This window comes from Schistocerca americana, chromosome 5, assembly GCF_021461395.2.
Source record: "Schistocerca americana isolate TAMUIC-IGC-003095 chromosome 5, iqSchAmer2.1, whole genome shotgun sequence".
Lineage (NCBI taxonomy): Eukaryota > Metazoa > Arthropoda > Insecta > Orthoptera > Acrididae > Schistocerca > Schistocerca americana.
Genome location: NC_060123.1, coordinates 147506063 through 147515636, shown reverse-complemented (window position 1 = coordinate 147515636; position 9574 = coordinate 147506063).

Sequence of the window (9574 nt, the reverse complement as noted above, 5' to 3'; positions counted from 1 at the left end):
TCATTTCATTAAAGAAATTGTTATATATATATATATATATATATATATATATATATATATATATATATATATATATATATATATATATTGATAAATAAATAGGTTGTGTGAAAAGAAAGGTATATTGGTGGGTCCTCCCTTCCACGTTTTCCTTAATTCCAGTAAGTTCCACGTATCACTTGTGAAAGGGTTGTGATGGATCTCTCTCAAGTGTATCTATTGAACCAGTAAACACAGTCCATAACGAATCACTCAGCGTCTTGCTGCAGAGTGCTTTCGTTATCTTAACTGGTAAATATATAGTTACGATACAAAATTCACAAAGAATTCGCAAACATCATTAAGTGTAAAGTGTAACTTTCTAGTGCAGGTGACTGCGATGAGAAGATGCTGTATACAGTGGAGTGTCATGATTTTAGGTGACGCTGAGAAATGGGAAAGTGGTGCCATGTAAACTAGTGCTCGTCTTTGGAGGCCTAGGAGTCGCTGTTTAAACTCCTGTCTTCAATGGATCTTAATCAACAAAAATGTAAAATGCCCCCGTAAACGAATGAAAAATGAACAGTACACCTGCACATAAAATTGTATGCATGAAGTTAGTGTGATTAACTTGGAGTAGTTATCAAGTACCCATGAGTGACATCGAATGAATTCAGAGACACGTTGATGGGGCAGTAAAAGGTCGATGAAGTGAGTTGAAACAGAGATGCTCAGGGAACATAAGCGGGTATCTTTGGAACAAATGTAGCATTTAGCGAAACCCTGTTGCGTACAGAGAGAGAATCTGCATTCCAGGAACACTGTTATACTTCTGCTGCCAGCATCATATATCTGGCGCAGACGTAACGAAGAGAAAGACAAAGAGATATTGGGTCACGCACAGAGACATATGTTTCTTCCACTGTTGCGTCGGGAAATGATCTATTAGACACTGCTGGGGAAAAGTTAAGATATCTCGCTCGGGTGATGCAAGAGACCGCTTAAGTGCTTCAGATCAGAGCAGACCGGAAGTTATTGCATCGTGGGCTACTTGCTGATACAACAAGAGCTCCGCTACGAAGCCAGGCGGCTACTGCGTCGCAGGGCGCAGCCTGAGTGGAAATACCACCAACGCAGCAGGAAGGCAGAGCCACTACAGTGGTTATTTCACGTCCGAGCCACGGAATGGCTTACACGCTCGAAAAGGGATGCGGTGGTAAAGTATGGACGGTCAAGACCATGTAGACACTCGTCATTTTTCGTCAAAGATATTGGAGTCTGCAGGCCACCACTCTCGAGGAAGGACCACTTCGGTGCATGGGCTCAGCAGTTCGCGAGTCCCCGTGTCTACGTATAACCCTACATGGCTTAACCAGCCATCCCCTTCAGACTTTACTGCTACTAGCTGTGGCTCTGCTGCTGCTGACAAGTCCGATAGTGTGGACTTGGCACTCACCAAATAGCGGGCCACCCAAAGAGTCTACTTCAACTGCTACTGTCTTCCAACCTGAATGTCTTTGGTTCCCATCCAGGGACGTGCAGTCTCTCGTCCGCCATCGCCTGTGGAAGCAAACTTCTTGTTATGTAAATTGTGAGTGAGGGGGGGGGGGGGGCGGGGGGGGGGGAAGTACACTTACTTTCATGTGACCAAACTTCTTGATGTGTGAGTGGTGCTTTAGATTACTTCTGTGCACATATATATAAGGAAAGTGCTTCATATAGCATAACCCACCACAAGGAAAGTTCGTGATATGGGGGAATAAAAAGTGAAAGCTAATGTAAAATAATAACAATAATATAACTGCGCTGTTTAAATAAATAAATAGCGGTATAAAAAGTGGTTGGTTGGTGTTATCTTCTCTGCAAAAATCAATCCTGTACAGTGTGAAAGCACTTCACAAACATATTACGTCACGAAGTGGTTCCATTAAAACTACACAAAACCATGAATACGGTTTACTGTAACAACAGTACCAGATGTTTACTGCATGCAGTTTACGTGGACAGTAACAGAGATAATTATCCTCATTTGTTTACTGGATGCTATAAGCAGTTCGTAATAGCAAAGATCTTGCAGTAAAATAGATGTGTTTCACAGTAACTAAGATGTGCACGTGATGATAACTCTTAAGGTATGAAACTTTGAATCAACGTTGACTGGACCTCTTTGACTTGTTTTGGTCCATAGTGCAATCTCTCAAAATACGAAATATTTTTCCTTGCTGCCTTAACTGGGACAATACATGTGGGATACGTTGTGGAATTACGAGGCTGAGAGAAGAACAAAACGTCTGACACCAAGTTATTTCATTCTCAAATAATTCAGAATAAATACGAGTATCCAACTGACACCAGTCACGCGTTAAGTTGACAGAACAGCTGTCACCAAAGTAAAAACGTAGACAGTGAAATAAAACAATCTACATTAGTGCAGTCCGTTTATCCATGTTGCTTGCACGTTATACGAAATCCTAGACAATGGTCTCCAAAATGTAAACACCTACATGGACAGATTGTGCATCACAAGTACGGAATATGGATGTTAACGTTCAGGGTCCCGTCGACGATGAGGTTATCAGCGACAGACCGTAAGCGCCTAAAGGCCATATCCTTGTCAGAGGAACCATCCCAGCATTTGCCTCAAACGAATTATATAGCCCACGGGAAACCTAACATTGAATGGTTGGACGGGAATAGTAACCGCCATCTCACCTAACACAAGACGAGTGCTTTAGTATTGCACCTCTCTTCACGGTGGTAAAAAAACGGAGCCAAAACTGATGGACACAGCGACGTATTAACTGCTCGTGTCTATGATGATACGCCAAAGTGTCAGAGTAGATCCAGAGAAACGCTGATATATTTCATAAGCGTAACGCACAATGTGAGAGAAGAGCTGTATGTAGACATCGTCCTCATGTTTCTCGAAGCTATTTCAGTCTGTAGCACTCTATAAGATAGGCTACCGAAAATATTTATGTTTCAGCCAGTGCAGGCGTTTCTTACTGGGCGCTGCATGTCACATGATGGGTTTATGTTATAATCGCTGTTTCGTTTGTGTGCGCTGTGCCGTTGATTGTCAACTCATTACCAACGCATAAACGGTAGTGGCTGCATTGTGGAATACGGAAGAGGTAGTGGGACAGGGGAAAAGTTTGGTTGCAATACAGTCAACGGTACTAGAATGTATAAAACCGGAAGGAACTGTACGGCGGTTAGGTCCCTTACTTGTGGCGCATTTCCGCCGGAAAAGCCAGCTGGGCTTGCCTGGCAGACTGGTCAGTTGCTCGCATCACAGTCCAAACTTCCCCCCTCCCTCACCCCACCCCCTCCGCTCACCCCCCAAATTCTCACCATTTCTCTACCCACAAGACCCTCCAGAACACAGACCCCATCTACAATATCCAACACGCAGTTAAATACGCGTCATGAATGTTGTTGCAATATTCGTTTGCTGATATTACTATTTGAGAACGGTCATTCGGAGGTGTATGGAAGTGGGTATTTATTCTTCCTCCATTTGAAGAACCTACTAAAGAGTCTGTACATCAAAACAGAACAGAACTTTGGGCTTGTTTTGGTGCAGTGGATGGACGGAAGGCACGTCCGTGAAATATAGGGCGGGCAAAATGATATTGGCCCAGAGAATATTTTGCGCACCTTAAGACAAGCAACTCATCTTGTGGCTCCAGATGCAAGTGATGTAAGTTGGATTGCATATCTTAAAGTGAGTATAATATTTTCTGGGACAGTTTCATTTTGCCCACCCCACAATATTCGCATACAGAAGCGGAGTTTATACATCACTCTACAATGCATGATAGAGATTCTTTGAATTGCGCGATACCATTAAACATTCATGTTGGTGCATTCATAGACTAGATAGTATCTGGAAGTACTTTTTTTTACAAAAATTTTCCCGAACACATAGTCGTAAACAGTAGGTAGCAATTTGCTTACCTTCTAAAAGGCTTCTCAGTGAAAATATTCTCCCTAAAACATCGCAAACAAGATATCATGCGATAATTCGGACATCCACTGAGGAACCAAACATTATGACCACCTGCTTAATTGCATGTTCGACGCTTTTGGATCGCAATACGGACAAATAGCAATACCGCCTTGCATAAGTTCAAGTTCTTGGTAACTGTTGATCCGCTGAGGACATGGGACAGCTGTTGGTCAAGTATTCAACAATGAAATTCGCCGTGCAATTGTGATATTGTTTTATTTTATTTTAAATACTAGTTTGGCATTCCGTTATACCATCTTCAGGCCCCGTATACATCTCTCGAAAATAAACGATAGTGAATTACTGGAACCATACGTTCCTGGATGTTGTGAATTCTAAATCGTATCCCAAGTGCTTCCTTTGAAGACATGATTGCAACTAGTCTTCGAAGAAAGCACTTAGAATACGGTTTAGAATTCATGACAACCAAGACCTCATGGCGCCATTATGCCAACACTGTTTATTTGCGAGAGATGCATATGGGCCGGCCGCGGTGGTCTCGCGGTTAAGGCGCTCAGTCCGGAACCGCGCGACTGCTACGGTCGCAGGTTCGAATCCTGCCTCGGGCATGGATGTGTGTGATGTCCTTAGGTTAGTTAGGTTTAAGTAGTTGTAAGTTCTAGGGGACTGATGACCACAGATTTTAAGTCCCATAGTGCTCAGAGCCATTTTTTTAGATGCATATGGGACCTGAAGACGGCATAATGGAATGTCGAAACTAGTGGTTAAAATAAAATAAAATAACATGTATATAGCATGGCTGTTGGCGAATTTCACTGATAGAAAAAAGATCTACATAAGTTTTCGAGGGAATGTGACACCAGATGTCTACGTACGTATCAAGCGATGCTTGTAAACTTGGTTTGAGGACGCACCCCATAGCGTCCCAGAGGTGTTCTGTCGGATTCAGACGAGGCGAATTTGGAGGTCAAGAGGGGTCATCTTGAGTTCATTGTCATGCTCCTCAGACAACAGTAGTAGAATTCTGGCTTTGTGACGCGGACAGTTACCCTTTCTGAAAGATGCCGTCGACGTCGGATAAGATCTCAATAATGAGAGCATGCAGTTGGTCAGCAACAATGCTGGATTTGTAAGCTGGGACTCATGAAGCAGATGGAGCTGAGGTAATGATATCTCGATGTAGTCTCTGAGGATTCCAGATCGTGTGGTCCCAAAGATGAACCGGTGATGCGGGAGCAATAAAACAACAGCTACAAATGGAACTACATATATGCCACTTAAGAGCATGCTCTGCCTAAAGCGTACCCCGGCTGTTAGCAGCCGAAATACGGATAACACCGTATCCAAGTATTTAGGAGTTTTCCTCGGCGACAGAAGGAACTTTTCTCGACATGTAGCTATAGTTTGTCAGAAGTGGGCTAGAATCATGCACAAAAAGCCAGCGCCGGCACATTCAGCCAGAACTTATCTCTGGCGGCTGTAGAACTTTTATCGAAATGCCATAGATTACTGATTGCCATTGCGAGTTCTGTAGCGGGTGCTTTGGCTAATCGGTGCCATCTGGTAAGCCATGGAGCCACCCTAATACGTTCTAGTGACGTTGCACCAAAGAGCTGCAGAAGCCTTAAGCAGGAGCTCTTGTCATTCCGTAAAAATATCGCGCTGACGTTATAGTAAAATATCATGCCTCAACATATTCGCTTTTAAGTAAATTACTAGAAATTACAATTTTTTTCTTGGGTTCATAAGGTTCATTCGTTCATTTCCGCTCTCCATGAACAGATCGAAGTGCATTAGACTGAACCATATTGATCTGTTGTTGTGCCACGCGTCATACGTTGCGAAATGGCGTCTGGCAACATAGATCTTGTGTGACAGCAGTGTGACAAAAACTACGAGTGTCAGGCCGCAAACGTTTCTGGGAAGCTTTCAGCACGCGCTGCTGTTCCACCTGCAGCACTCCGCTGTTCGTTCCCGGAATGGCGGGCTCTATCTGCAAAGTGAACGCACGTGCCGAGGTCGCACATGGCACGCCGTTCAGTGTCTCAACTTTTTTTAAGTGTTACTTTCAGTGTTATCGGACTTCTTAGAATATTTAAGGGCCAGTTGTTGTCATTAAGACACATAAAGCAACGAATCAAACTGATACCTTTGGTATGTCATTTCTGTTTGCTACTTTGAGCTAACAGCCACTACTCCCTCTTGTGCATCCCTTTCCTCACTTCTGCTGACAGGGTTCAGATTCCGGTCCAGTCATCCAGATTCAGGTTTTGGGCAGTTTCCCTAAATCGATTAGCGTTACTGCTGGACAGTTCCTTTAAAAAGGACAACGTCGATGTTAGCCACCTAACTTCTGGATTCATATTCTGTGGGTGAATGGGGCAACTTCATGTAAGGCATAGAGTTTGGAAAAGACCGTGAGAGTAAACAGTGTAACACATTGTCTAGGCTAGCAAAACTCTATATTAAGCAGTGATTTATGTCTTTGTTTGACTTAATCACGTATATAGTGCATGAGATTCAATATTAGTAAGTTTAACCTACTGCGTATAACAAGGCGAAAATCCCCATTATCGGGCATGGATGTGTGTGATGTCCTTAGGTTAGTTAGGTTTAAGTAGTTCTAAGTTCTAGGGGACTGATGACCATAGATGTTAAGTCCCATAGTGCTCAGAGCCATTTGAACCATTTTTTGAATCCCCATTAATGTGCGAGTATAAAATAAATGCCCAATATTTCGAAGCGATTACATCCGTCAAGTATCTGGGTGTGACTATTCGAAATGCTCTCAAATGGAATGATCAGATTACGCAAGTAACGGACAAGGCGAACTCTAGATTGCGTTATAAAGGTAGAATCCTGAAGCGGTGCAGTCCTTCACCAAAGGAAATTGTTTACAATACTTCAGTTCGTCCAGTCTAAGAGTATTGCTCGTCTGTATGGGACCCTTACCAATTGGGTCTCATACAAGAGATTGAAAAGATCCAAAGAAGAGCGGCACAGTTCATGACTGGTACATTTAGCCATCGCAAGAGCGTTACAAACCTCATAGAAAGTTTGAAGTTGGATACACTTGCAATTAGACGACGCGCTAAACGGAAGGGGCTGCTCACTAAATTCCGAAATCCGATCTTCGCCGAGGATGTAGAGCATATATTATTACCACAAACTTTCAAATCGCGCAGTGATCACCATTCAAAGATAAGGGAAATAAGAGCTTGTACTGAGGCGTCCAGACAGTCGTTTTTCCCTCGTGCGATCCGCGAGTGGAACAGAGGGAGGAAAATATGACTTAGGCGGCAATTGTGCCCTCCGCCACACACCGCTTGTTGGCTAGCGGAGTATATAAGTAGATGTAGGCATGTAGACGTAGATGAGATTTTGCAGACCACGAAATGAAGCAAAAGTGGTGAACTCCGTTGGGCGTACTAGAAAGTAGTACCGGCCACCGGTGTTTTTAGTGAAGAACGCAAATCATCGCCAGAGCAGTGGCAAGGACGTGCCATAGTGGAAACAAAATCAATTCATTTTAATAATAATTGTTACCTATATGACATATCACAACAATTACGTTAGTGTAAAATAGGAATAGGATTTTGTGTGTGTGTGTGTGTGTGTGTGTGTGTGTGTGTGTGTAGCTATTTCATGGTGTCAGTCGTTGTAAGGCTATTATATTGTACCCAAGTAATGTGGAACTGGTTTGAGGCAGTACTAGCCATAGAACAGAAAAAGTAGAAAGGTTTCACAAATGTGAAATACAGCAGAAAAGTGGTGTATGTATGTAAAGCAAAGTTTACCAGTATGTACTTCCGATGAAAAGCTGTCGTGTTATCACTCGGGAAGTAGTGGCAAAAACACTGCAACGTTTCGACGACTGTATAATGACCATCTTCCGATATTTGCCATAGAATCACGGAAATCCTCCCGACGCTTAGATTCGTATAATGCTTTTGGACTATATTTCTGGTTGTCACAGAAAGGCCCTGTCGTTCGGACAACCTTCTTCTAAAACATTGTGACCAGTTGCTATAGTTTGTTGGTACACCTTTAAAACGCAATATAGTAGCGATTCTGAGTGGCGTGGATCTTAAACGTCCTTGAGAGGTTTTCGGATGTATGTAATATCGAGTGTCTACGCGCAAGTCCCACAATTAGGGGTCGGTGCTTTGTGGACACAGAGCTGGTGCCCGATAGTACCCCAGATGTATCCCATCGCGTTCAAATCTGTAAGTTTGGTAGCCGATACTTCATCGTGAGCTCACCATCATGCTCCTCAAAGCAGTGTACCACATTCTGGTCTTTCGACACGAACAGTTACACTGATGGAAGCTGCCATCCCCGTCGGGGAAGACATTGTGCGTGAAGAGACGCAAGTGGTCCACTGTAGCGTTCACGTGCTCCTCGCTCCCGGCCAAGAGAAGTCTACTAGTATCAAACAGCGGCCTTAAGTAGTGGAAGAAATTTCTAAGAATATACATTTGGAGCACAACATTGTATGGTAGTGAGACGTGGACTGCCGAGAAACTGGAATACAAGAGAGTCGAAGCATTTGAGATGTAGTGTTGCAGAAAAATTTTCAAATTTAGGTGGGCTCGTAAGGTAAGGGATGAGAATGTTCTCACAGAATTGGCGAGGATACTGTATACAAAACACTGACAAAAAGATGGGGCATGACGGTAATGCATGTGTTAAGACATCACGGAATAACTTTCATGGTACTAGAGGACGCTGTAGCCGGTAAAAACAGTAGAAGTCACAGACTGACAGATTGTAATACATCCACCCAATAACTGAGGACGCAGGTTATAAGAGTCGAGGGACATGAAAGGGAAGCAGTGGTTGGGAAGGGAGTGAGACATGGTTGTAGCCTATCCCCGATGTTATTCAATCTGTATATTGAGCAAGCAGTAAAGGAAACAAAAGAAAAATTCGGAGTAGGAATTAAAATCTATGGGGAAGAAATAAAAAACTTTGAGGTTCACCGATGACATTGTAATTCTGTCAGAGACAGCACATGACCTGGAAGAGCAGTTGAACGGAAGAGACAGAGTCTTGAAAGGAGGATATGAGATGAACGTCAACAAAAGCAAAACGAGGATAATGGAACGTAGTCGAATTAAATCAGGTGATGCTGAGGGAATTAGATAAGGAAATGAGACACTTAAAATAGTAGATGAATTTTGCCATTTGGGGAACAAAATAACTGATGATGGTCGAAGTAGAGAGAATATAAAATGTAGACTGGCGATGGCAAGGAAAGCATTTCTGAAGAAGAGAAATTTGTTAACGTCAAGTATAGATTTAAATGTTAGGAAGTCGTTACTGAAAATATTTTTGTGGAGTGTATGGAAGTGAAATACGGACGATAAATATTTTAGACAAGAACAGAATAGAAGCTTTCGAAATGTGGTGCTACAGAACAGTGCTGAAGATTAGTTGGGTAGACCACATAACTAATGAGGAGGTACTGAATAGAACTGAGGAGAAGAGGAATTTGTGGAACACCTCGACTAGAAGAAGGGATCGGTTGGTAGGACATGTTCTGACGCACCAAGGGATCACCAATTTAGTATTGGAGGGCAGCGTGGGGAGGTTAAAAATCGTAGAGGGAGACCAAGAGAT